This window comes from Macaca mulatta, chromosome 2 (genome assembly GCF_049350105.2).
Source record: "Macaca mulatta isolate MMU2019108-1 chromosome 2, T2T-MMU8v2.0, whole genome shotgun sequence".
NCBI classification, from domain to species: Eukaryota; Metazoa; Chordata; class Mammalia; order Primates; family Cercopithecidae; genus Macaca; species Macaca mulatta.
Window position 1 is genome coordinate 150298701 of NC_133407.1, and position 27490 is coordinate 150326190.

The 27490-nt window shown below is 44.4% G+C and overlaps 1 protein-coding gene and 2 long non-coding RNA genes across 33 annotated transcripts in view; all 3 read left to right on the forward strand.

The window, feature by feature from the left end:
• ATG7 (autophagy related 7) overlaps positions 1 to 27490 on the forward strand; it is a 392778-nt gene that overhangs the window by 288633 nt on the left and 76655 nt on the right.
• LOC144339303 (uncharacterized) lies at positions 1535 to 26084 on the forward strand. Its single transcript, XR_013414198.1, has 2 exons — positions 1535 to 1602; positions 25072 to 26084. It is a non-coding gene; the product is annotated as an uncharacterized LOC144339303 (long non-coding RNA).
• On the forward strand, positions 9906 to 14775 carry LOC144339302 (uncharacterized). Its single transcript, XR_013414197.1, has 2 exons — positions 9906 to 11180; positions 13549 to 14775. It is a non-coding gene; the product is annotated as an uncharacterized LOC144339302 (long non-coding RNA).

Sequence of the window (27490 nt, forward strand, 5' to 3'; positions counted from 1 at the left end):
GAAAACACATTAACTGCTGAGAACACATTTTCATTTTGAGTTGTCTCTAAGAGTTTAAGGGGCATGGAAGCCCTGGAATTGAAGTAAATTCAACAGCATCAATTTGCGTTTGGGCCTCAATAAACTAGTCCCTCTGTATTCTTGGCAGGGGATGGGAGGAGTCCTGCGGGATCTCCCTTCCAAATCTTACAGGGTGGTCTGTTTCTTCTTTGTACAATAATGATGTAATGGCTAGTCTCTCGAGAACTTGCTGTGTTCCATACGTCGTACTAAGCATTTATTTGGATTATCTCATTAAATCTTCACAATCACTTTATTTAACACATGGAGAAATTGAGGCACATGGAGCCTAAGTTGTTCAAGGTCATGCAGCCAGTAAGTGTTAGAGCCAAGTCGTTTGGCTCCAGAGCCTGTGTTCTTAACTACTACTTTATAGTGTCTTTCTTACATATTAGTTGGGCCTGTGTATTGCTAGTTGAATTCTCAGTGGCAGGCCTTCATGTGTTTAACCATGGTTTTCATGTTCTCCAAACCTCAGTTCTCTAGATCTGTACTTTGGTAGGTCATCATTTTCCATGATTCCTGCTTCTTCAGGTCAGAAAATCTTGCCAGTGCATAAAGACTTTCTAGGACTAACTCCCACAAAGCCAGCTCACAAGAGATCAATGTACAAATGAAGCAGTTCAGTGTGTTTTGTCTACCACTCTCCATAAGTACGTGGGAGACAACTGGTGGTTGGAAGGTTTGGTGTTCACCTCATGGAGCTGTGATATCTCACTCACCACAGAGATCTGTTCTTCTGAGGGACCATCTTGCCAATTTCTAGAGAGTTGCAGGGATATTAAATTTTTGCACATTAAGCTTCCTCTTTCCAAGCTCCACTCCACATGGGCCCTGCTACCATTTGTGAACAGTCTTCTAGAGTAGTACAGGTTCTAGCTTTCTTAGTTAAGATCATATTTTCTGAGACCACTCCCTTGTCACTTTGCCTGAAATGAGAAACTCCCAACCTCAACTGCTTTTCTAGTCTATTCAAATGAATGCCTTCCAAAGGGCTGGTGTCCTCCAGGGTGTATTAGTTGTTACTAACTTAATCCTCCAAGGCTAATCTGATTTTCAAGATCTGTAGAGAGACCTTAGTATATCGCCTTGCCTGTACCAAATATGGTCATTATGGCACAAGAAAATCTCAAATACCTTATTGGAAACTCAGGACAAATATGTATTTGACCTTAATGAAATGAAAAAGACAAATTGGATCCATACATTTAAAAACAACCAAAAACTTAATCTTTACCAAGAAGGGTGTCCTTTGAAAAGGACAGGCTGGTACAAGAACTTGATAAAATAGAAGTAAAGGTTGACACTTTTTTTTTTTTTTTTTTTGAGATCTATATCACTCTGTCACCCAGGTTGGAGTGTAGTGGCACGATCTTGGCTCACTGCAACCTCTGCCTTCTGGGTACAAGTGATTCTCATGCCTCAGCCTCCTGAGTAGCTGGCACTATAGGCATATGCCACCATGCCCAGCTAATTTTTATATTTTTAGTAGAAACAGGGTTTCACCATGTTGGCCAGCTGGTCTTGACCTCCTGGCCTCAAGTGAGCCACCCAACTCAGCCTCCCAAAGTGAAAGTCGACATTGCTAGCCCTGTTCAGCACATGAGACAGGGCACTGGGTGATGTCTACCTAATGATGATCAACCCAGGGGCCCTTGGCCCAAGCATATCACTGGTACAGAGGGCCTCTGCCAGCTAATATGAGTGTGAGTGAGGCTATTGTGTCCATGAGAGAACTCCCTGGAGTTCTACACTCAGCAGACGTTTCTTGTTGGACTATGAAGGCGGGCACAGATTTTATACAAATTTGTGATGCTAACATCTACCATAAGAACTGGCATCCATAGAAAATACTACATATATATGTGTGTATATATATATAGTCTCAAAAAAAAAAAAAGAGGCTGCGCTGTCTCTCTCTCTCTCTCTATATATATATATGCCTATACACACACACATTTATATATATATATGTGTGTGTGTATATATATATATAAATGAATGAGATTCTATTTATGTGAAGTGTTCAGAATACACAAATCCATAGAAGCATAAAAATAGATTCATGGTTACCAGGGACTTGGGGGGTTGGGGGTGGGAGGAAAATAGGGAGAGACTGCTAATGGGTACTGGGTTTCTTTTTGGGATAGTGAAAATGTTCTGCAGCCCGGCGTGGTGCTTCACATCTGTAATCCCAGTACTTTGAGAGGCTGAGGCAGGCAGATTACCCTGAGGTCAGGCGTTCAAGACCAGCCTGGCCAACATGGTGAAACACTGTCTGTATTAAAAATACAAACATTAGCTGCGCATGGTGGCACATGCCCGTAATCCCAGCTGCTTGGGAGGCTGAGGCAGGAGAATCACTTGAACCCAGGAGGCAGAGGTTGCTGTGAGCCATGATCGCACCACTACACTCCAGCCTGGGCGACAGAGCGAGACCCTGTCTCAAAAACAAAAAAAAAATGTTCTGGAATTAGATAGTGGTGATGGTTTAAACAGCTGTGAATATACTAAAAGCCACTGAATTGTTAAATTGGTGAATTTATGGTACATGAATTATATCTCAATAAAGCTGTTACTTTAAAAATGAACAAGAAAGTAAAACCCATAAAAAGGTCCTCTAGGCACTTCAGCAAACAACATGGTAGGGAAAAGACCAAGGAGTTGTTAGCCCAGGGGGAATGGAAAACCAGTTAACATAGCTTATTCACCCAGGCCTGCGATCCCTAATAAAGGCCTTTTTTTTTTTTTTGAGATGGAGTCTTGCTCCGTCGCCCAGGCTGGAGTGCAGTGGCATGATCTCGACTCACTGCAAGCTCCGCCTCCCGGGTTCATACCATTCTCCTGCCTCAGCCTCCCGAGTAGCTGGGACTACAGGTGCCCGCCACCAGGCCTGACGAATTTTCTGTATTTTTAGTAGAGATGGGGTTTCACCGTGTTAGCCAGAATGGTCTCCATCTCCTGACCTCATGATCTGCTCGCCTCAACCTCCCACAGTGCTGGGATTACAGGCGTCAGCCACTGCTCCCGGCCAATAAAAGCCATTTTTAAAGTTGAATCACCTTAGGGTTGAAGACTGCTTAGGATTGGGGGACTGAGGGTTAAAGTAGAAGGGATGGTACTTTTCTGGATAGGAGACAATTATTGCGGATATTAGTATTAAGACCTATTCTCTTTAGTATTTTTTTAAACACAAAGTAACACCTCCATGTTTCCAGCAATATTTCACATTTCACCAGTGTTCACAAAGCACCTATTGTGTGCCAGTTCCTATCTGCTGGAAGTGCGCGATTCCGTGGGCTGTAGCGAGCACAGTAGCAGTCCAGTGGGCCCAGTTACTGCTGACCTGAGCAATCTGTTAAAACCCAGAAAGGGTATTAGAAGCAGACAGTCCTTCTTTTCTTACCAAGCCTGGAGTATCTACGGCTCTGTCCACCATGCCTTTAGAGAGGCACACCCAAATTGGAAGATTATCTGTGCAGTAAAAAGAGGGAATGTCCAGTTCGATGTTGAGGGGGCTCAGAGTTCTCTGGGTTCCCCAGGTGGAGAACAGACCGGGGTCATGGGCCTTCTTGCCATGTGGTCTGAGCACTGAATGTCCTGAAAGTGTGGAAAGGCCTGTCCCCGAGCTTTAGTAACTTTTTTTCCGCCTAGAGGCAAGCCAAGTAGTTACAGAATAGTTCTCAGAGTAATCCAGAGTCATCTTCATGAAAGCTAATACTAGAAAACTCAGAGGGATAAAAGGATATGCTTGCTAAGAAGATTATTTCCCGCCGTGGCTGTCCCTGCAAGCCAACAATAGCACACCCTTCGTCAGGATATAACGAGTGAGAGAAAACAGCTAGAAAAGGGTGGAGAAAGTAGGCGGGAGGAAGCTATTTAAAAGACCCTAAAGTGCTGCAGCTGTTTTGGCTAATTTTTCTCATTTCAGTGATGTTCCAAGCTCTTTGTCTTCTATGTGGGGCGACTTCATTTAGCTCTCTTATGAGTCATCCTGCCCACAAATAATCTGTCTTGGAGTAGCCCTTATGAAAACAGACAATTTACATTGCATTATGTGAATTGGCAGTTGTATGTCCCTTCCCTGGGTGGGCCGTCCTGTGTCTGCCTGCATCCACACATGTGGGACTTCTAAGGCCTAAGCACACCCTCAGTGATTGGGGAGTGCAAGAGGGGGACATCTGGAACCTGAAGCAGGTGTGCAAAGGCACCAACAGTGTGCCCTGGTTAGCCGACTGCTCCATCTTAAATGTTTCTAGATACCATTGTTGTTACCTTTCCTCACAAGGGTTTTATGAGAATTATCTAGGAAAAAGCAGACATCAGAGGAAATTCCATGTAAATAAATGTTACGGCCACTTCAAACATCAATCTTGCTAAATTGAGGTTTTCTTTTTAGATAATATTTTCTTCTTCTATGTGGCTAGCAGATCTGACCAGCATTTTAATAAAGAATTCCCTAGAGAGACACTGAGCTCCTTAAGATAGAAACTAGACTGGTTATCTGCTGGTTTTTCTGCCTAGGAAAATGTGCTCTCTTTCTAATGGGTACTTTGGTTTTACCCAGAGAGGCCCAGGGTCTCACTCTCATCCCATGTTTTTCTGGTGGAGTTGACTCCGCCCTTGGCCCATGGTTGGGGCAAGGTAGTTCGGACCCCAGGCAGTCAGCACATTGTGTTTCCCTGGCCAAAATGCTTGGGTCAGAAATGGGCACATGACTCAGTCTTAACCAATGAGATATGAAACTTTGGCTAAGAGGCTGTGATTAGGATTTGGAATTTGACAACAGGAGTCTGGGCTGGGCAGCCTTCTAGTAATTGTGAGTGGAGAGCCAGTTTGAGTGTGGAGACCACACGTGGAGGAGAGCCAAGCCTGGCTGGGATGAGAGAGCAAGAAGATGGTCATGGTATTGTCCTCTAAGCCCAGAACCAGGCTTCCCTGAAGGTACCATTATCCTGGTCTTTCTGGGCATATGAGGCCACATTTCCCTTTTAGCTTGAGTAAATCAGGGTTGAGTTTTCTGTCCCTTGCAACCACAAGTTCTGACTTGTTCAGGGGCAGCGTTTCAATCATACCTAACATCTAGCAGAGTGCCTGGCAGGTAGAGGAAGCTCAGTGTGTGTTTACTGAATAGATTCTCATGGAGTTAAACAGATGTTCATCAAACGCCAGTGAGGCTAATGGCTACCATATTGGATGGTACAGATATAGAACATTTCCATCATTACAGAAAGATCTATAGGATAGCACTGCTATAGAGAGTACAAACTCAGACCCTGCCTCCCAGAAGCTCTATTTTTGAGAGTTTTTTTAATATTATCAAAACTAGATAGCATGACATGTGGAAAGATAGTCTTACTGATTTATAAAAGTTCAGCTTTATTTCTCTCGAGTACAGTTATTTACATATAAATTCTAATGAAGGAGTTTAACAACAGTTACTATACAGATAGAGTCACGCATTATACAAAGTAAGGTGTGCCTAAATGTTCTTTTACATATGAGGAACTGGAATTTACCGGGCCTAGAAACTAAAGCAACGTAGAATGCTGTTGATTTTTTGCAGCCTTTTCATGAAGCAAATTATTGATTTTAAGTAGAACTTAACTACAGTAGTAAAGTCCTAAAATTTCTTACAGAACCTATTCCATGTCCCTACCCAGTAGGACTGGCCCATGCCACCCAGAATGATGACAATTCTAGAATAATGTGGTTTAGAGTAGTCAGTTTCTGCAAATGATTCCTGGACATCCCAGTGCTCCTGTTCTGCTCTTTGCTGGTCCACATCTGGTGGTCCACTCATACCTCCTTCAGAGTAGGGCATCTGAGCCTATTCTGGCCTCCAGCATACTCATTTTGTATAAAAGCCATCCCTGTGCACAATTCCTTCTTCCGGTGACATCCATTTTTCCTAAAAGTGATGTGAGAACAACTGATCATGAGCTCGTCCACGAATTGTTCCTTGTTGGCCTGAAAACCGGGAGCACTTGTAAAGCTGAATGGATTCTACCCAGATCAGGGGTCATCTTAACTCCTCAGAGTTAGCCCAAGCTGGCCACAACTACATCTTCAGCCTAATATATTTTGTTCTACAGTTATGGATCCCACCTTAATCAAGCTGATTTACTCACTGTCCTAGAGTACCTCGGGCTCACACCCTTCCCTACTCATCAACCCCACAGATGGTTAATTACTTCTCCTCAGAACTTACCTCAAATACCTAATCTGTCTTATGTTCTTTCAAACCATCTAAGCCAGAAATTCTGTATCCCTCCTTTGAACCCCTATAGCTTTGTCTATATTCTTGTTTTATTGTAATAGCTTTATTTAGATGTAATTCGTATGCCCTACAACTCACTCTTCAAAAATATACAGTTCAGTAATTTTTTAAATATTCGGAGTTGTGTAACCATCATTGTCTGTTTAGAACATTTCATCACCCCGAAAGGAAACCCTGCTAAAGAGCAGTCATCTCTCAGTTCCCCTCACACCACCCTCCAGCCCCCTAGCCCTGAGCAGTGACTAATCTTTCTGTCTCTTCGGATTTGCCTGTGCTGGACATCTCATATAAATGGAATCCTACAATATATGGTCTCTTGTGACTTAACATGTTTTCAAGGTTCATCCTTGTTGTAGCATTATCAGAACTTCATTCCTTTTTAAGGCCAAGTCATATTCCATTGTAGGATCCACCACATTTTGTTTATGAATTCATCAGTTGGTAGGCATCTGGATTGCTTCCACTTTTTTGCCGTTATGAATTATGCTGCTGTGAGCATTTGTGTACAAGTTGTTGTATGAGGTACATGTTTTTGTTGTTTTGGGTATATACCTAGGAGTGGATTGTGTTGTATTGGTTCTATTCTTTTGGCAATATGATATATTCTCATACTTAAACCCATGGTGTTTAGCTTATCACTAATACACGTTGCCTTCCCTAGGAAATCTAAACCCTTGAGAGCTGAAAAGAAGCCTTATTTCTTTCTACTCCCCCCCAGTACTGACCACTGTGTCTAACAAAAGCCACAATCACTGTTTGGACACAAAGATGTAATGGAAAGAAGTAGACACTTGTGAAGTTTTTTTCCTCTCTTCCTGCTTTAACCCTAAACTGTGTCACATTTTTTCATGTTCACACTGTATGTGTACTCTTTTCTGAAAGTGTGTGTCCTCTTTGAGGCCCCAGTATTGGAGGCGACTTGATGTGTAGGTAATTGGTATACAAAACCTCTCAGGTGTGACCATTCCAAAGGAGGAGATTAGCTTCCAGCATGTCTCCTCCAGACAACAATACACACTGTTCTGCTGCTGGACAGTCAGCTGTGGAGTAGTAATGCACCTCTGCAAGGCTTTGCAGGGTCTTTACTCACTTATCACCAGGGATGAAAATGGGGCAGGACATAGTAGAAGCCGTTAAAAGGAAATGATGTCTTCTTGCCTTTTCTCCCTTGATCAGACCCTAAGAAAACGGCTTACCCAAATGAGCAGAAAGATGCCAGGTGTATAAAATGGAGTCGAGCAGCTGTCTTTGGTTCTACCTTGGGATGAGATTTAGAAGTATTGTTTCCCAAACTCTTGTGGCGGGAAGATCTGTACTAGGTAGGACTGCCGGTAAATGGTGCTTTTCTCAGCCGGTAAATCACTGGGGAGGAGAAGCAGCTGCTGTGAACTGAGTGGTGTGGCAACTCTGGCTTTTGATTCCCCAGCAGCAGATGGCAACTGTGAGTAATGACACACATAAGATAGAAGCTGTGCTTCCTTATCTGAAACGGGAATTTCAAGTGAAAGATAACTGAAGTCTCTTCTTGGGGCATAATTGGTCTTTCATGAGCCATTACCCAGGGTTTTTAAAGTACCTACAAAAATTGTTCTGTACCCAGGAGTTCAATAAACACTAAATGTGTGTAAGAATTTGCATTCTTTGCCTCCAGGTTGGGGGGAAAACATTTCTGGAACATACATTAAGAACTTCAAATTGCATAGCATTTAGTAGGCACAAAGTGACTCTACTAGTTAAGGGATGACAGATCAATTTCAATTTGTGTGCCCCTCGCTTATGGGTGCTTGGAGGGTTGTATTGGAAAGGATTGCTGAGGCCAGTTAATAAATAAATTAATAAATTGTTTATGTCTGTCATGAACACCTAAGAAACTGTGGAGTGGTAGCACTTGTGTTGACTATTTTCCCTAGACCGTGAGCTCCTTGAAGGGCAAGGACTGTGTCTTAGACAACATACCCTCAGGACCTAGTGCCTTGCCTGGTATGGAGGAAGTAACCAGTAAGTATATATTGGTTGAATGAATGATTTGATTTCCTAGTTTTGGAATTGGCGCATGATTCTAAGTGAATGAGCTCACCTCAGATGCCTTAATAGTAAATGAAATTTTGCAGCAGAAATGTTTTCTAAAATACGTTGATTTTTATGGAACTAGGGTCTTGTTTTCAAAACAGCCCTCTGTTTTGCTACAACAAAACAATACATTTCAAGAGTTTCAATTTTAAATTGGCTACTCAAAGCCAATTTCCTCATTTTTTTTTTTTTTCTATCTCAGTGGTCTAGAGGGGCATCTTGGTGTTTTAAGTGAAACACAGGCTTAGAAGTCAGATTTGGGTTTGTTTGTTTGTTTGTTTGTTTTTGAGACGGAGTCTTGCCCTGTTGCCCAGGCTGGAGTGCAGTGGTGCAATCTCAGCTCACTGCAAGCTCCGCCTCCCAGGTTCACGCCATTCTCCTGCCTCAGCCTCCCGAGTAGCTGGGACTACAGGCATCTGCCACCAAGCCCGGCTAATTTTTTGTATTTTTAGTAGAGATGGGGTGTCACTGGTCTTGATCTCCTGACCTCGTGATTCGCCTGCCTCGGCCTCCCAAAGTGCTGGGATTACAGGCATGAGCCACCGCGCCCGGCCTAGATTTGGGTTTTACTTACAACCAGCTCAGCTATTAACACATTGTGTGACCTTTGCTTGTTACTTTTCCATGCTGGAACTCAGTTTCCTCTAAAAAATTGGAGAACTGAAGCAAATGAGCTCTGTAATTCTATGAAAATAAATGCAGAGGATAAAAAAAGAGAACTTGTTTCAACAAGATAAAGTTTCTGTCTTTGGTCTAGCTCAGGGGTCCCCAACCCCTGGCCATGGACCAGTACTGGTCCGAGGCCTGTTAGGAACCGGGCCACACAGCTGTAGGTGAGCGGGGCAAACGAACATCAACGCCTGTGCTCTGCCTCCTGTCAGATCAGCGGCAGCATTAGCTTCTCATAGGAGCGGGAACACTATTTTGAACTGCTCATGCGAGGGATCTGGGTTGCCTGCTGCTTATGAGATTCTTATGCCTGATGATCTGAGGTAGGAAAGTTTCATTCATCACCCCCCATCTATGGAAAAATTGTCTTCCTTGAGACCAGTCCCTTGTGCCAGAAAGGCTTGGGACTGCTGGCCTAGCTGATCACTTCTCTGATTTCAACTTCACTTTCTGACACAGGAGCAACAATCTTAAAGTGAGGAGGGGGAGTCAACTTTTTTCTTTTTTTTTTTTTTTAAACAGCAAAAGCATCAATCATTATGGTGAAATGTCAACATAATAAGTCTTTTTTAATATCTCTGCAGAATGCTACATGAGATTTGCCCTAATTCCTAGGTGGCTATGGTATGTGTAATACATAAAAATATAATGTACCATCTCAGACATATGTCTTGGCTGACATTCAGCACCAAGAATCTGACAAATGTTTTCATGTTTATGTACATTCTGCCTGATTTCAAAAACAGATTTAAGATAGCTATACTCAAAATTGTAGAAATAATTAATTCTGGAAGTCTTTAGAATGGGAGTGAAAATAAGAGCCAAGTTTTTTTTTTTTTTTTTTTTAAGTGATAGGAAACTTAAACTACTAGAGCTTCCAAAATTCAATATGATTTGTAACTTCATGGTTCCTAGCAGCCAGAGCAACAGGGAAGTAATGGGCTACCTAGCTCTTCTTGTGTGATAACAGCCAGAGTAATGGGCTTTGTGGGGAAAAGGAAATATACCGACACAATTCTACCTCTGGCCCGTTCTGATAGCCTTTTGTCGAGGCAATAGCCATTATTTTATAATGAAGCCATTGAATGACAAACAAGAGTGCCAACGTAGACCAAGCCTTATTTGTTTGTGGCTATTTTTGCTAGTTGTTTGGTAGACTTTAGCCAGGCCACGTATAGTAACAGTAGATGATGCTTGATGCGCCAGATGCTATTCTAACCATATTAACATATTAAATCCTTACAAGAGCCCTGTGTGTTAGGAACAGTGCTTTGGGGTCTGTGATCTTATCCAATGCACCATACTGCCTCTTACATATTTGAAATAGTACAGAAATTTATCTTACTGCAGTCACACAGCTTAGCATCCCAGCTCTGGGTGGTCTCAGGAAAGACTATCTCATTTAAAGCAATAATAACCAGTTAAACGGTAGGCAGCCTCAGTGCTACACAACCAGATGGACCAGCTGTTTACTCGTTGAGTTCACTCGTTCCTTTGGTGTTGTTTCGAGGTGGCTTCTTGAATGTTAAAGGAACAATCTAGTCTCTATCTGAACGTCCTTTTGCATCTTTCATTGGTGACATGAGGAGCATACATAGGCCATGTGTCCTCTTGTACTTTGGTATCTTATCTACCTTTGGGCTGCTAAATATGCCACATCAGCTTCTCTTGTGTGCCAGCTCACTCAGCAGGGGTGGCTGCCTAGAAGACTGTGTTGAGAGGGCCTCTCAGACCTGGCTCAGATGTCGTGAGATAAAGGGTCATGGCTGAGTAACAATGCCTGATGTGGGCAAGGAAGAGGGTAGCACCAGAGTGTTGCCTTTGCCAGCCATGGCCTAATTCTTGATGAGGGCTTGGCTCTATGCTGCATGGCTTCTGAGGTTATTTTCCCTCAGAGTACTTCCCATTTAAGAGGAGAACAGAGCATAGCATTCCAAAAAATTCCATTTTTATGGAATGAATTCCCTCCCTGTACAAGACACACAATAGGAAGATTAATACGTCAAAATCCCTGCCCACCCCCCAAATTTCATCCCAGTCAAGGACATACAAATTTTGACGAACAATATCTATACAGTGAGATAATTATTATTCTTATAAAGTACTGAGGGAACACAAACAAAAGAGTCACTCTCTGTGCCTGAGAAGGGCAGACAGGTCAGGATGGAGAACGTGCCAGTTGGCCCCAACCCTAATTCTGTCCATGTGTATGGAGCCCAGAGGGGTGTGTTTTGAGAGCCACCTGGCATGACCAACATCCCCAATATGTTTTTGCAACCTTCCTTTTCAGAATATATACAGTGCCACCAGTGGTAAGTCATCTTTTTGGAGTCTTCATATAATGACACACCTGAGAAGGAGGGATGAATCCAATGTATCACAATGGGTCAATATTTTAGAAGTTTAGCTGTGTCAAAGACCTTTAGGGAAGGCAAAGGCTGGGGCAGGGTCTGTGGAAGCCAGGGATATAGGGGGTCAGTGCTGGGCAGGTGGAATAGACTGCTAAAACGAAATGGAAAAATAAGAAATGCAGAGACAGCCAGCACTGGCATTTTACCCAAGGCCATTCTGTGTCACTTAGGAAATGTGTTCTTTACAGGGATTTGAAAACTATAGGGAATAGCGATTGGGGTCAGAAATGGCATCACTGGGGCTAAGAAACCAAAAATAAAGTCATTTTGGAGCTAACCTTTGTATTCAGAGAGCTTTGTCCTAATCCTGCTTAGGATTCCCACAGCATCTTTTCTTCCCTTAAGAGAAATCAAAAGGCTTTCACGTTGCCTCTCTCATTGCCTTGTGAAGACAGGCATTCAAAACCTCCTTTTGCAGGTGAGGAAATTGACTTTGTGGTCTAAGATCACACAGTGAATTAAACAGACTCAAAAGCAAGCATTTAATCTCTCTCACTCCAGCATTTGCTCTTAAATGTAGTTCTTAGAATAAGAATTCTCAGTGGTTTTAAGAAAATGGTAACGTTTGTACTATAATTAACCCCCAGAAACAGAACATCAAAACCAAGACACTTTGGTGATCGTCTTATCCAGTGTTCTCCTTCTAAAGACGTGGACTCTGGGCTGGCCACAGTGGCTCACACGTAATCCCAGCACTTTGGGAGGCCAAGGCAGGTGGATTACGAGGTCAGGAGATTGAGACCATCCTGGCTAACACAGTGAAACCCCGTCTATACTAAAAATACAAAAAAAATTAGCTGGGCGTGGTGGTGGGCACCTGTAGTCCCAGCTACTCAGGAGGCTGAGGCAGGAGAATGGCGTGAACCCGGGAGGCAGAGCTTGCAGTGAGCTGAGATCATGCCACTGCACTCCAGCCTGGGTGACAGAGCGAGACTCTGTCTCAAAAAAAAAAAAAAAAAAAAAAGATGTGGACTCTTGAGTCCAAGGGACAACTCCAAATAACTCGAGGAAATCTGGTCATTAAAACCTACTCGACTCTCAAGGTTTCCATTTCTAACTGGAAGCCATTGCTTTCAAGAGCTGTTTACGAGCCTCTGCCACCCTTCTAGAACTCAGTTTAAGGACTTCTGCTGAAGCCTTGGAAGGTTCACGGCCCTCTCGTCACCATTGCTAAGGGCTGTTTTATGTTCTTTTATTAGGTGGTCCATTAGGTGCATCCACAAGAAGGAGACACAGGAGAGGCTCAGGAAGACAGTTTATCGTGGTCACAAGTCCTAGAGGCAGGAGGCATGGCACACCATGCAGGGCCACAGAGGAAAGACACCAGGGCAGTCAGGAGGCAGAAGACAGGAGCAAGGGGAAAGCATTAAGGTAAAGCCATGATGGGGGTTTCCTTGAGAAAGGCAAGACAGGGCAGGGTGAACACTTTAGGGTTGGCTAGTTTGAATAATCTCAGGGGGCCCTAAGCTATAGGAGTGGTCCCTAGTTGACTGTACCTGGCCCTGGGATGATGAAAGCAGAGGAATTTTGCCTCTTCGGGTGTTCGGCCAGATAGAGGAGGTGTGGCTCTGAATTGGTTAGTTCGCATGTCAGAAGTGTACTCCTGGCTGGGCCCTTTGCTGGCTCTAAGAATTAACTATCCTCCCCCCACCCCACCAGGGGCAGTCTCCCCAGCTAGAAAGGTTTTTTAAAAGATGTCCAAACATCATAATATACATAAATATGTAACACAAGGGCCCTGGCTCCTCTCAGATATTTTTCTTTTTCTTTTTCTTTTCTTTTCTTTTTCTTTTTCTTTTTTTTTTTTTTTTTTGGAGATGGAGGTTTGCTCTTGCTGCCAGGCTGGAGTGCAATGGCGTGATCTCTGCTCACAGCAACCTATGCCTCCCGGGTTCAAGCGATTATCCCACCTCAGCCTCCCAAGTTGCTGGGATTACAGGCATATGCTACCACCCCCGGCTAATTTTGTGTTTTTAGTAGAGATGGGGTTCGCCATGTTGAGCAGCCTGGTCTCAGACTCCTGATCTCAGGTGATCCACCTGCCTCGGCCTCCCAAAGTGCTGGGATTACAGGCATAAGCCACTGCGCCTGTCCCGTCTCAGATATTTCTATCCATTGTCATACTCCCACTCTTTCCCTAACTACTACTGACTTGAGCTTGCAGCAGAAAATTCAGCCTTTGTAAGCTCGAGAGGACTCAGGTTGCTGACCAAAAGCAGAAGAGGCCTCCCTTCAAAATGTATGGAATGTTGCAAAAAGTAGACAGTGATCCCCAATAATCAGATACTTTCCTCAGAATGGTCTGCTAAACCTTCAGCCTTGTTGAAGCAATTGTTGCAGTAGCAGCACTTGGGAATTTCTGCATCCTGGATGGTATATTTCTTGTGGCCTCCCATCCCACTTCATGTCAGCCCTTCCTGCATTTAGACTTGGTTACTTTTAACTCTCTACTCCTGGCATCATTTTTAAATGATTTAGGACTCTTGGTGTCAAGTGACATAAACCCACCTTGAATTACCATAGGTGGAGGAGTGTTGGAGCATTGAACATAATGGAAAGAAAAGTTAGCTTTTTTCTACAGTTCTGATAGAAACAGGTTCTCTCCCTGCAGACTGGCGTCTTCTGCTAGACAGGAAGTGTGACTGCTGGCAGCTCCAGAGCCTCATAATCCATAGCTTCAGTCGCCTGGCATACACTGACCCTGGACTTCTCACATCCCAGACTCTCATATCTGGGCCCAGCTAGCTCTCTTGCTCGTTTTGGGACCAGTCAAGTTAGACTAGAGCGGCAGAGTCTGTAAAGGAATGTGGTTGGTGTGAGGGAAAAAGCAGTTTCCACGAGAAGGTGGTGGTCCCAGGAAGACAGGATGGTGGCAAAGCCAAAGGTGTTTGTGACAAACCTGAAAGCATATCAGGAGATGGAATGGTTAAATCATTTAAGTGACAAGAGCAAGTTGAAAAACAACAGGTGTAGTATGTTGTTTTAAAAAAACTGGCCAGGCACAGTGGCTCACGCCTATAATCCCAGCACTTTGGGAGGCCAAGACAGGCGGATCACTTGAGCCCAGGAGGTTTGAGACCAGCGTGGGCAACATGGTGAAACCCCGTCTCTACAAAAAATACAAAAATTGGCCAGGCTTAGTGGTGTGCACCTGAAGTCCCAGCTACTTGGGAGTCTGAGGTGAGAGGATTGCTTGAGCCCAGGAGGTCGAGACTGCAGTAAGCCATGATTGCACCACTGCGCTCCAGCCTGGGTGAAAGAGCAAGACCCTGTCTCAAAATAAAATTTAAAAATTATGTATTCAGTAAATCTTTTCTAATTGACTTTCCATTAATGGAATGTCCCAGCTGATTAGCTCTGCACCCCCTCGGTAAAGCATGGCGGGAGGCTGAACACTCTCAGCTGGCAGCCTGGTTTCTAGGACCCCAGCACACTTCTGCTCCCACCAGCTGAGGCCTGGGCTTTCCAACAGTCATTCTTGTTTCTTGCCAAACCTGGGAATGCCAGATGGACTTGTTGTTTTTAATTATACAATTTAATTAAATATCCCCCAAACGAAAGACAAATACAGAAAGTTATTTCTGTGAAAATCATTGCGAGTAGCTAGAAGCAGTGGCTTTTTGCAGAGGGGAGAGGTCTTTAACCTTTTATTGCTGAATAGGTTCTAGAGTCTGACCCCCGATTTTCAAATTCTAGCTCCACTGCTTCTTTGCTGTGTGACACTTTGGGCGAGTTGCAGCGTCATCCTAGGACTTGGCCCCTTTACTGTAAAATGGAAATAACAACCTTGTTTGGGTACTGTTGGGATTAAGTAATATAATGTATTTGAAGCACTTTGCACAGTTCTTGGGCACATAGTAAACACTCAACAGATGCCACATCTATCATCATCGTCATCAACAATCACAGCCTTGTTAAAGATGTAGAGAGAAGTCGTTGGCCGTAAAGGAGACATTTTTTTTTATCAAATCAATCACTAAAAATCTAAATTGTGTGTGTGTGTAAGGACACCTCCAGAGAGTTCTAGAGCTAAGTGAAAACCTGGTTTATTAAAATGAGCCTGTAAGTTCGGGTGCACACCTGTAATCTCAACACTTTGGGAGGCCGAAGTGGGAGGACTGCTTGAGGCTAGGAGTGTGAGACCAGCCTGAGCATGAGTGAAACCCTGTGTCTACAAAAAGTCTGTTTAAAAAAAAAAAAAAATTAGCTGGGTGTGGTGGCACATACCTGTAGTCCTAGCTACTTGGGGCACTGAAGGGGAAGGATTGCTTGAACCCAGGAGGTCATGGCTGCAGTGAGCAGTGATTGCACCACTGCACGCCAACCTGGGCGACAGCGAGACCCTGCCTCAAAAAAAAAAAAAAAAAAAAAAAAAAGCCTGTAGCCCCTCTTCCTTCCCTAATATATTTGGCTTCTGTAAAAATTAAAAACCCAAGGATGGGAAGAAGGGGAGAGAATTGGAAAGCCCCTGGTTAGCTTTAAGAGCCTCTCAGTGCAGCAGAACCCATGATGGCTCTATTCATAGCTTTGCTCTCTGGATCAATATTCTCTAAGAGTTGGTACATTCTTTTCATTTGTGTCTTTCACAGAGGGCAGTAAAATTTAGCTCTAATTATATTTAGGGCATCTGGATTCTAGTCAGCATTTTCTGGCTCCATTTTAGAACCTAAAGTCTGCGGCTTATTCCTAATGTGGAAAATGGAATAATCCCTCAGGCATGAGAAGAACTCCAGCATTCAGGCTGCTGTTCCTCTAGTGAGAAGCTGCTGCAGGCATCACAAGACTTGTTATACAAGGAAACATGATTACAGTGGATTAAAGAAACTTGCCAGGGGCTTGAAGGATTTATTGCTTTTTGAATTCTGAATGAGACATAAATAAGTTTCTCCCCCTCTTAATTTTGGACCCCATACGGGGAAGGTGAGAAAATTCTTCAGCAAATTCTAGAATGCTTAGCTGCTAAAGATCAGTTGGTTTTGTGTCCACGTCATATTGCAAAGGGCATGAATACTTGCTTGGCAGAGACACAAAACAGTCACTCATTTCTTTCTGTTCTGCCAAGTTAGTTACTGCCTTGTCTCCCAGTGGGAGAAAAATGTAACTCCTAGGGGACTCTTCTGGAAGGCAGCATGGTGTAATGGAAAAAGCACTGTAGTCACAGGCACGAGGCCTAGACTGCAGCGTCCGTGCTTATAAGCTCCGTGATTTCCAACAGGTTTAACTCTCTAATAAGCCTTTGTGCTCTTTTTTTTTTTTTTTTTTTGAGACGGAGTCTCGCTCTGTCGCCCAGGCTGGAGTGCAGTGGTGCGATCTCGGCTCACTGCAAGCTCCGCCTCCCGGGTTCACGCCATTCTCCTGCCTCAGCCTCCCGAGTAGCTGGGACTACAGGCACCCGCCATCTCGCCCGGCTAGTTTTTTGTATTTTTTAGTAGAGACGGGGTTTCACCGTGTAGGCCAGGATGGTCTCGATTTCCTGACCTTGTGATCCACCCTCTCGGCCTCCCAAAGTGCTGGGATTACAGGCTTGAGCCACTGCGCCTGGCCGGTTTTTTTTTTTTTTTCTTTTGAGACGAAGTCTTGCTGTGTCGCCCAGGCTGGAGTGCAGTGGCGCAATCTCGGCTCACTGCTACCTCCAGCCCCCGGGTTCAAGCGATTCTTCTGCCTCAGCCTCCCGAGTAGCTGGGATTACAGGCACCCGCCATCATGCCTGACTAATTTTTGTATTTTTAGTGGAGATGGGGTTACACCATGTTCGCCAGGCTGGTCTTGAACTCCTGACCAGTAATCCTCCTGCCTTGGCCTCCCAGAGTGCTGGGATTTCAGGCATGAGCCACTGCACCTGGCCCCGTTTTTTTATTCCTTTGTCCAATTTCCTATGTGGCACTTATCACCATTTGGAATTATTGTTTATTTGTGTTCTGTCTCTCACCCCAGCCCCATTCAAATATAATCCCCATAAAGGCAAAGACATTATGTATCTTATTTACTGCTTTATATGTCTTGCCTAAGATAGTAACTGGTACATTATTGTTACTTAATCTTTTTACCTTTAAATTTTTTATGCCAAAGTAGTACAGAATTAAAAAGAATTCCTTCTCCAGTGTCATGGCTAAATTTATATACAGTAGCTGACTTGGAAACTGGGCAGAGTTGTTTTGCGTTTGGAAATACTGGTGTTCTTACAGTTGAGTTTCTATTTCCAAAAGATGCTTACTCAGCCTTTGATGGCACAGTTTGACTTGTGACATCAGAAGGTTGACAGGCAGAAGTCTGACTCAGGAATTCAGCTATGGAAGAGCGTGACTTTCAGCCCTGCTCGCCCTTTGAGGTATGGCTGGACACAGCTCAGAAAGGTCTTGGATTTCAATTTATCTAGGAAGGTATTTAGCAAATTATTTTTACCGTTTGGATTTGGTACAAATCACCCGAGGAATCTGCAGTCTCTGCATAAGTGAAGAATGAGAATGGAAGGAGTAAGTAGAGTCCAGTGGGAGAGCACAGGCCACCCTGCCACTTCCCTGGAAGAACTGATGGCTTTTTCCAAGGCCTGGATCATGCCTCCCCACGCCATGCCCCCAGTCCATCCTCTGATTTTTACTTACTTAGCACCTTGTAGGTCATAAGATTCTGCAGGTTTCCACAGCCACTGGGACTTAGGCATTGGGCCACTGAGGACAAGCTGACAGGTCATTGTTTGGGCTCTGGATTTCATGTCGTTCATTAGCCCTCTTGATCCCTTCAGAGAGGAGGCATTCATGCTATGAACTGTGTCGTGGAGAAAACACAGCCTTAGAAAGAGGAACTCTTGATCCCCCACTCCTTCATTCTTTCAAGCCCTGTGACCTGTTCCTCTGAATCCCTGTGGGACCACAGGTGGGCTTGGGATGGGGATGGTTCCTGAAGGCCCAGGGACTATAAGCAAAATGTTGCATGTGTGTGTATTATGGGCAGCCAGGGAGGCTCAGTTTCATCAAACTCTCAACAGACACCATCTTTGGTCTAAAATAGATTTGGAACTGTGACCCCGAGTGGACCTAATGTATTTTTGTAATGTTTGTAGGCTGCACATTTGCCCCTCTGGCCCTCCAGGCTCTGTGTGGGCAGATTGAGGATGGAAAAGCTGAAGCGGTGCACAGCTGCCTGATCTTGTTGGGTTGTTGCATGATGGCTGTCTCATCTCTTCTTGAGTTTGCTTATTTACACAATTAAGCTAGGCCCATTGTGAATCAAGTCCTGACCTGTCAACAGAAGATAGGATGGTTGAAAAGGGTAGCAGGCAATTCTGTAAACAAAATATAGCTGTAGATCTGGCTTTAAGAGTAAAATAAGGCCCAGTGCAGTGGCTCACGCCTGTAATCCCAACACTTTGAGAGGCTGAGGCAGGAGTTCGAGACCAGCCTGACCAACATGGAAAAACCCCGTCTCTACTAAAAATACAAAATTAGCTGGGTGTAGTGGTGCATGCCTGTAATCCCAGCTACTCGGGAGGCTGAGGCAGGATAATTGCTTGAACCTGGGAAGTGGAAGTTGCGGTGAGCCAAGATCGTGCCATTGCACTCCAGCCCGGGCAACAAGAGTGGAACTCCGTCTCAAAAAAAAAAAAAAAAAAAGCAAAATAAAACCATGCCCCCAACAAACCTACCTGTTAGTCCACTGATTTTCTTTCCTCAGTGACAAAATGTTCATCTCCATACTCTTAGAGGAGTGATGATACGCTTGGCCTTTCACCTGAGGAAGTGTAGGATGGGAGCTGCATGTCCCTGCTCAGGAGTATTGACATTCCTCTTCTCAGCTAGCCCTGTCCACTGCAGCCCAGCTAATGTCTTACAGGCTATTAGAGATGGTGTACTGCGGCCGGGCACGGTGACTCCCATCTGTAATGCTAGCACTTTGGAGGCTCAGGCGGGGTAGATCATTTGAGTTCAGGAGTTTGAGACCAGCCTGAACAACATGGTGAAATCCCATCTCCACTAAAAATATCAAAAAAAGTAACCAGGCATGGTGGCACATACCTGTAATCCCAGCCACTCGGAAGGCTGAGGCAGGAGAATCTCTTGAGCCCAGGAGGTGGAGGTTGCAGTGAGCGAGATTGTGCCACTGCTCTCCAGCCTGGGTGACAGAGCGAGACTCCACCTCAAAAAAAAAAAAAAAAAAAAAAAAAGAGATGGTGTATTGGGCTGTGCATGCTTCAGCTACCCAACAAAGTGCCTCTACCTTGTGCTTACAACGAAATTCAGTTAACCGTAAGATCTGGAAATCCCTGGCACGTGAAAAGCTGCTGCCTGGTTTAAGTATGTCTTTGTTTTCTAGTAGTGCAAATTACTTCATCTTCAGCAGGAGTGTGGCACCTCTATAGTCACACATCACTTAACGAAGGGAATGTGTTCTGAGACATGCATTGTTAGGCGATTTCATCAGATGTCATAGAATGTCCTTACACATCCCTAGGTGGCATAGCCTGCTACACACCTAGGCTATATGGTCCAGCCTATTGCTCCTACGGTGGAAACCTGGACGGCATGTGACTGTACTGAACGCTGTGGACAACTGGAAAACAATAGTAAGGATTTGAGTATGGAAATATAGCAAAGGTACCATACAAATACAGATTTTGTAATTTTATGGGGCCACCATCATATGTGCAGTCCATTGTTGACTGAAACGTCGTTATGTGGTGTGTCACTGCTTATTGGGTGCTGATAAGATGCCAGGCTATGTGCAGGGTGCTCTACAAAATCTGTCATGTGTCATCTTCTCCTTGTCCTGAAGTAAATGTCAGCATTCCCATTTTACAGATGGGGAAGTTGAGGCTCAGAGGTGTGTCAGTGAACAGGTCTAAGAAAACGTGTGGGCTGACATAATGTGAGGACCACAGGGGCCACCAGAGGACATGGAGTAGAGGCCTTCCCTGAAGAACCCTGGGAACTAAGCTGAGCCAGGAGAGGAAATGGGATTTAGGCTGAGGAGAGAACACTTGGAAGGAGCTGGGACTCCAAGTCTGAGGAAGGCACCGGCATTTATTACCTTCTTGCCGTATTACTCTTGTTCAGTCTTTCTCCTTTGAGGTGCAGATAGTCCCCTTCTCCAGAATTCTTCTCCAGTTATCTGCATGGGATTCGTTTTCAGTGTTTTTTGAATTAGAACTGTAGACACTTCCCTCCTAGCCTGGCTTTTCTCCATCAAACTCCCCATAGCCATTTCTCATTGACTATAGCAGGCCCTAGCAAGCCCAGCCCTTAGTCTCTGTCCCCTCCAGGCTACCCTCCACGATAGCAACCAGTCTGCTCTTTTGGAAACACACATATGAGTACGTTACCTGGGGACTTCCAAAGGCTGGCTAGCTTTTGCTTCAGAATGAGATCAGCTCTTCAGCTTGGCATCTGCAGACAGCTCCTACCGCTGGACCCAACTTCCTCTCAGGCTGGCCCTGGCACTCTGGACTCCTCACACTTCTGCCTGGCAAACACCTAGTTGGTCTTCAAGCCTTCATTCTTCCTAGAGGCTCCCCGGGTTCTGCCCCACACCTGTCACCTGAATTGTCATTATGTATGAGCTCCTTGAGAAAAAAAATATGACTTGGCCGTCTTTGTACCCTCAGTACCTAGCATAACACCTGGCATGTAGTCAGCACTTAGTAAAAACATTTTTAAAAATTTTACTCTCTCCATTTTGCAGATGAAAATAAGAAATTTTAAATGAATAAATGTTTGACTCTTGGGGTCAGGGCCATAATAATTAGAAAGTCTCCTTTCACTGTGCATTGTCTCATTTACATTACCCAGGTGATGGTCAAATGGTGTAAGAAATGCAGGTGGCTCCCCAGGCCCAGTGTCTTACATATTCCAACTCTTTTTTTTTTTTTTTTTTTTAACTCAGAAAAGTACTTCATGGATTGGCTTTTTAGATTTTTCTTTCTTTCTTTCTTTCTTTCTTTTTTTTTTTTTGAAATGGAGTCTCACCCTGTCACCCAGGCTGGAGTGCAGTGTTGCAATCTCAGCTCACTGCAACCTCTGCCTCAGCTTCAAGCGATTCTCCTGCCTCGGCCTCCTGAATAGCTGGGATTATAGGCATGTGCCACCATGCCCAGCTAGTTTTTGTATTTTTAGTAGAGATGGGTTTCACCATGTTGGCCAGGCTGGTCTTGAACTCCTGACTTCAAGTGACCTGCCCACTTGGCCTCCCAAAGTGCTGGGATTACAGGCGTGAGCCACCACACCCAGCCGTTTTTAGATAATTTCTTCAAGATTAAACTCTACAAAAGTATTGTAGCAGTCTAACTCTTTTGTTTGGAAGTTAGACTCTCACACAGATTTAAGCAAACATGAGAATGTATTTGTTCTTGAACCTGAAAAACTCATGGAGAGTTCTAATGTAACCTCCACTAGATCCAAGTGTTTAAAAATGTCAATAGCAAACTTTCCATCTCCCCCTCTTGCCTGGCTTTTCCCTGTATTGTTGCAGGAAGTCAGGGATCCCGAACGGAGGGACCGGCTGAAGCCGCGGCAGAAGAACATAAATCGTGAAGATTTCATGGACATTTATTAGTTCCCCAAATTAATACTTTCATAATTTCTTTCTTTCTTTTTTTTTTTTTTGAGATGGAGTCTCGCTCTGTCGCCCAGGCTGGAGTGCAGTGGCTGGATCTCAGCTCACGGCAAGCTCCGCCTCCCGGGTTTACGCCATTCTCCTGCCTCAGCCTCCCAAGTAGCTGGGACTATAGGCGCCCGCCACCTCGCCCGGCTAGTTTTTTGTATTTTTTTAGTAGAGACGGGGTTTCACCATGTTAGCCAGGGTGGTCTCGATCTCCTAACCTCGTGATCCGCCCGTCTCGGCCTCCCAAAGTGCTGGGATTACAGGCTTGAGCCACCGCGCCTGGCCTACTTTTATAATTTCTTACACCTGTCTTTACTGCAGTCTCTGAACATAAATTGTGAAGATTTCATGGACACTTATTATTTCCCCAATCAATACCCTTGTGATTTCCTATGCCTGTCTTTACTTCAGTCTCTTAATGCCATCATCTTCGTAAGCTGAGGAGGATGTATGTCGCCTCAGGACTCTTGTGATGATTGCGTTAACTGCACAAATTGTTTGTAGAGCATGTGTGTTTGAACAATATGAAATCTGGGCACCTTGAAAAAAAAAACAGGATAACAGCAGTCTTAAGGGACAAGGGAGATAAGACTTTGGATTCTGACTGCCGGTGAGCCAGACGGAACAGAACCATATTTCTCTTCTTTCAAAAGCAAATAGGAGAAATATTGCTGAATTCTTTTTCTCAGCAAGGAGCATCCCTGAGAAAGAAAATGCGCCCCTGAGGGTAGGCCTATGAACGCCCCCGTAGGGGCGGCATCTTTTATAGTCAAAGCTGAAGGGATCAAATAAGCCCCGGTCTCCTGTGGTGCTCCCAGGCTTATTAGGATGAGGAAATTCCTGCCTAATAAATTTTGGTCAGACAGGTTGTCTGCTCTCAAACCCTGTCTCCTGATAAGATGTTATCAATGACAATGCGTGTCTGAAACTTCATTAGCAATTTTAATTTCGCCCCATCCTGTGGTCCTGTGATCTCGCCCTGCCTCCATTTGCTTTGTGATATTTTATTACCTTGTGAAGTATGTGATCTCTGTGACCCACACCCAATTCATCCATTCCCTCCCCTTTTGAAAATCGCTAATAAAAACTTGCTGGTTTTATGGCTCAGGGAGCATCTTGGAACCTGCTGACATGTGATGTCTCCCCCGGATACCCAGCTTTAAATTTTCTTTTATAATCTTTCCCTTTATTTCTCAAACCAGCCAAGATGCTTAGAGAATAGAAAAAAACCCACATTAAATATCGGAGGTGGGGTTTCCCCCGATACTGTATCACTTCATTTTTAGGCAGGCTTTTGCCTCCTGCTAGCAAGATGGCAACTGCTAGCGCCAGGGTTATGTCCCCAAGCTTAATGACTCGTGTGGAAAGAGAGTGCTGTTCCGAATGGCACTAGCTAACGTCCTGCTTGACTCATCCGTCAGTGACCCTGTCACTATGGTAGGGGAAGGGGGAACTGTAACTCTTCTTGGTCAGATCTGGGATATATTCTTATCTCTAGGGTTGGGGTGGAATAGCCCCACCTAAGTCACATGATCTGAGAGCCAGGGAGGAATTGGTGAAAAATTAGAAACCTGGTGAGATTATCAAAGGGCTGAGCAAGCAGAGCAACAGATGTCCACTGTGATTATCTTACCTTTCTTTTTTATTGCTAATATGTCTGTTATTGTATGATAGACCCCAAGCAGGTGGCTTGTGTTGTCCTTTTTCTGTAAATGCCTACCTCCCAGGACTTTTGAAAATGGTTCAACTGCTGTCTTTGACTGACTTTTTTACCCCAGCCTTTGTGATTGGTCTGACAGCTTCAGTGTTTGTGCTGGAGCCTTGGAATGCCAGATGCGCTGATTTGCACACAGTTTTTCATGAAATCTTATTTTTCTTGATAAGATCAGGAATCCTTAAAATTCCCAGTGGTTTCAAGCTAGAATCCTATTGCGAGTTCTCTGATATTACATAGATTTAAAGCAAATGCAGTTTTCAGGAGCATACTTTCCCTTCACTTTTGTGTGTGTGTGTGTGTGTGTGACTAACCAATGATTTCTGACATTCAGTGACTGCTTGCTTCTGCTATTAGGAGACTTTCTGATATTCAGCCCTGACTGCCACTTGTCCCTCTGATCTAGCCATAAAATACTAATATTTGCAGCTCCCTCTTATATGGCGAGGAATAATAAAACATTATAGCACTTTGGGCCTTGTTTTATTTCTTCCCATTGATAGTTTTTTTCCTGCCACTGTCAGCATAGCTATTTCCCAGCATGTTTTTCCCTCCAGTTCAGCAGCCACATAGTATTTTCTGACTGCTATCACCTTCCCAGGAAAAAAATTGTCACTTATTGAGTACCTGTTTTCTGTTAAGTACAGCAACATGTCTTTCCTGCAAATCATCCCATTTGTTCTTCATAGCATCACTTTGTGGGATGGATATCATCCCCACTTAAAAAGATGTGGAAAGTAAGGCTAAGGGAGGAGAAATAATTTGGCAAATGTTTTAGAACGGATGGAAAAACCTGGGATTCGGTTCTGAGTCTACTAACCCTGAAAGGCCATTCTCCAAGAATAAGGCTAGAAGCTTTCAGATACTGGAAGAGTGAGACCCCATTTCTGACCTAAAGGCAAGGTCCAGGACTAAAACATTTGAAACAATGAGAGTGAATTTAAGATAGGGTTATTTATTTACTTATTTACTTATTTATTTATTTATTTATTTATTTATTTATTTATTTATTTGAAACGGAGTCTTGCTCTGTCGCCCAGGCTGAAGTGCAGTGGCACAATCTCAGCTCACTGCAAGCTCTGCCTCCCAGGTTCACGCCATTCTTCTGCCTCAGCCTCCCAAGTAGCTTGGGACTACAGGTGCCCGCCACCATGCCTGGCTAATTTTTTTGTATTTTTAGTAAAGACAGGATTTCACTGTGTTAGCCAGGACGGTCTCAATCTCATGATTTCATGATCCACCTGCCTCGGCCTCCCAAAGTGCTGGGATTACAGGTGTGAGCCACCGCACCTGGCCAAGATAGGGTCATTTCTAAGTGCTGTGTGTGATGTCATCTAATTTACAGTGCTATTCAAAATCAGACAACAGTTCTGCCTCCAAATTCTATTTATTTCTGAACTTGACTGGGAATATATATTAATACTAAATCAAGACTTTATTTTTAAATGTAACCTTAGTGCCAGTTTCATAATATACCAATTCACTATTTGGTTACTGTGCTGTGAATTTAGACATTTGCATCTCCTCAGACTTCTGTTGAACCCCAAAACATCAGTGAGCCCTCAATATCTGTGCATACATTCAAGCCTCAGGTCCCCTGCTTTGTAGATCCCGTGAACTCCTTGATAAGCACAGGTCACAGTTACAAACTCTTCACTGCACATCTGATTTTGCAAGACAGTGGTCAGGGGAAGATGTTAATCTGTGCCCGGGATATATGCCACTTAGCTGAGTTCAGTTCAGCTTTGCCAAGTGTGTAGTAACCTAAGTGCCACCACGTGGCAGGTGAAGTGCAGGGCTCAGTGGGGGATACAACATATTCATCCAGTGTCTTCTGAATGCTTAGCACTCTCCTAAGCGCTGGGGACAGTAGCAAGACAGACAAGGCAGGGCCTCTGTTTTCATGGAGGCTACATTTCTAGTTCTATAAATAAATGAAAACAGTCACTTTCAGCTCGTGGTGAGCACAGTGATTAAAATAAAACAGAGGCTGGCGCGGTGTTTCACACCTGTAATCACAGCACCTTAAGAGGTCAAGGCAGGCCGATCACTTAAAGACAGGAGTTCGAGACCAGCGTGGGCAACATGGTGTGAGACTCTGTTTCTACAAAAAATACAAACATTAGCTGGGCATGGTGGTGTGCGCCTGTGGTTCCAGCTATTCTGGAGGCTGAAGTAGAAGGCTTATCTGAGCACAGGACTTGGAGGTTGCAGTGAGCCAAGATCATACCATTGTACTCCATCCTGGGTGACAGAGTAAGCCCCTATCTCCCCGTCTCAAAAGAAAGAAGGAAAGAAAGGAAGAGAGAGAGAGAGAGAGAGAGAGGGAGGGAGGAAGGGAAGGAGAGAGAGAGAGAAAGAAAGAAAACAGAGTGTTTGGATGGAATGAATTGGTGTGGAGGGTAGGAGTCGAGAATAGATGTCAGGAGTTAATTTAAACTGGCAGGTTGTCAGTAAAGGCCCCTCAGAGTAAGTGGCTCCTGAGCTGAGCCGGGAATGCAAAGATAAGAGCCAGACATGTGAGAGCTGAGATGACCCTCGTCTAGGCAGAGGGAACATCCCATGTAAAGGCCTAAGCAGGGAATAAGCATGCTCAGTCTAAGGATGGGGCGGGGGTGGGGGGTGGAGCCAGTATGGCAGAAATGCAGTGAATTCGGGGGGAGTAATAGGAAGTGAGGTTGGCAGTAGAGGAGCAAGTGACCCGGGCTGTTGCAGGCTGTGAGACCTAGCTTATGTTGTGTTTTAAGCAGGAGAGTAACAGGAGTGACTTAACATTTTTAAGAAAGAATCCTGGCCACTGTGTGGGGAATGGATTGGGTTATAGAGGAGTAGAAATAAGGAGGTTTGGGGCGAATGCAGGGCAAGGTAGGTTATGTTGTTATTGTTATTGACATCATAGACCAGACCAGGGAATTTGGATTTGCTCCTAAAGCTAATGATGTGTAACAGTAACAGCTCCCATCTCTTGAACACCCACTGTGTTCCAGTCATGCAGGTTTATGTGCATTCCCTCCTCAAGTCCTTATACACACCCACAAAGCCCCTATCCGCTGGGCTTATTATGAATGTCACCTCTTATAGAGGAGGAATCTGAGGTGGACAGAGCCTAGGTTCTGAGCATTCCTTAGTGAGGAAGGGGAACCAGAGCTGCATGATGGGCAGGGGGCTGGCAAGATGGCGTCAGGACGCGCATGGCAGGACCTGGAGTTTGGCAGGGACTTTGGGGTGCAAAAGAGAAGACCCCTGTTGGGAGCACACATCCCGGGGCAACCTGCATGTAAACTGCCGGGGAAGGGGCTGCGGGAGGGCTTAGATAAAACAGGAGCAGATGCTACCCTCTGCAGTCTGCAGATCAGCAGGTGGTCAGGTAGACCTCTCACTCAAAGCAGAACATGGCAAGCTCCTGAAGGAGAATTTGTTGATACTTTTAACTTAGAATGTCAGAAAAATGTCCAAATGTCAGAATTGTATTCCTATACCTGCTAGGTCAGTTTTAAGCTAAAATGATCTTGGAAAACCTTTTGACCCACTGATACCCTGTACCCTAAGTGAGCAGTTGGTATTATTTCCTAACTTTGGTTGGTCCATTTCTGTCTGTCTGTCTCTGACACACACACACACACACCTCTCAGAATCTGAGCATTCTAGAGTTTCCTAAGTACCAGGACAGTTGTCCTGTCTGAAATGTTTGCC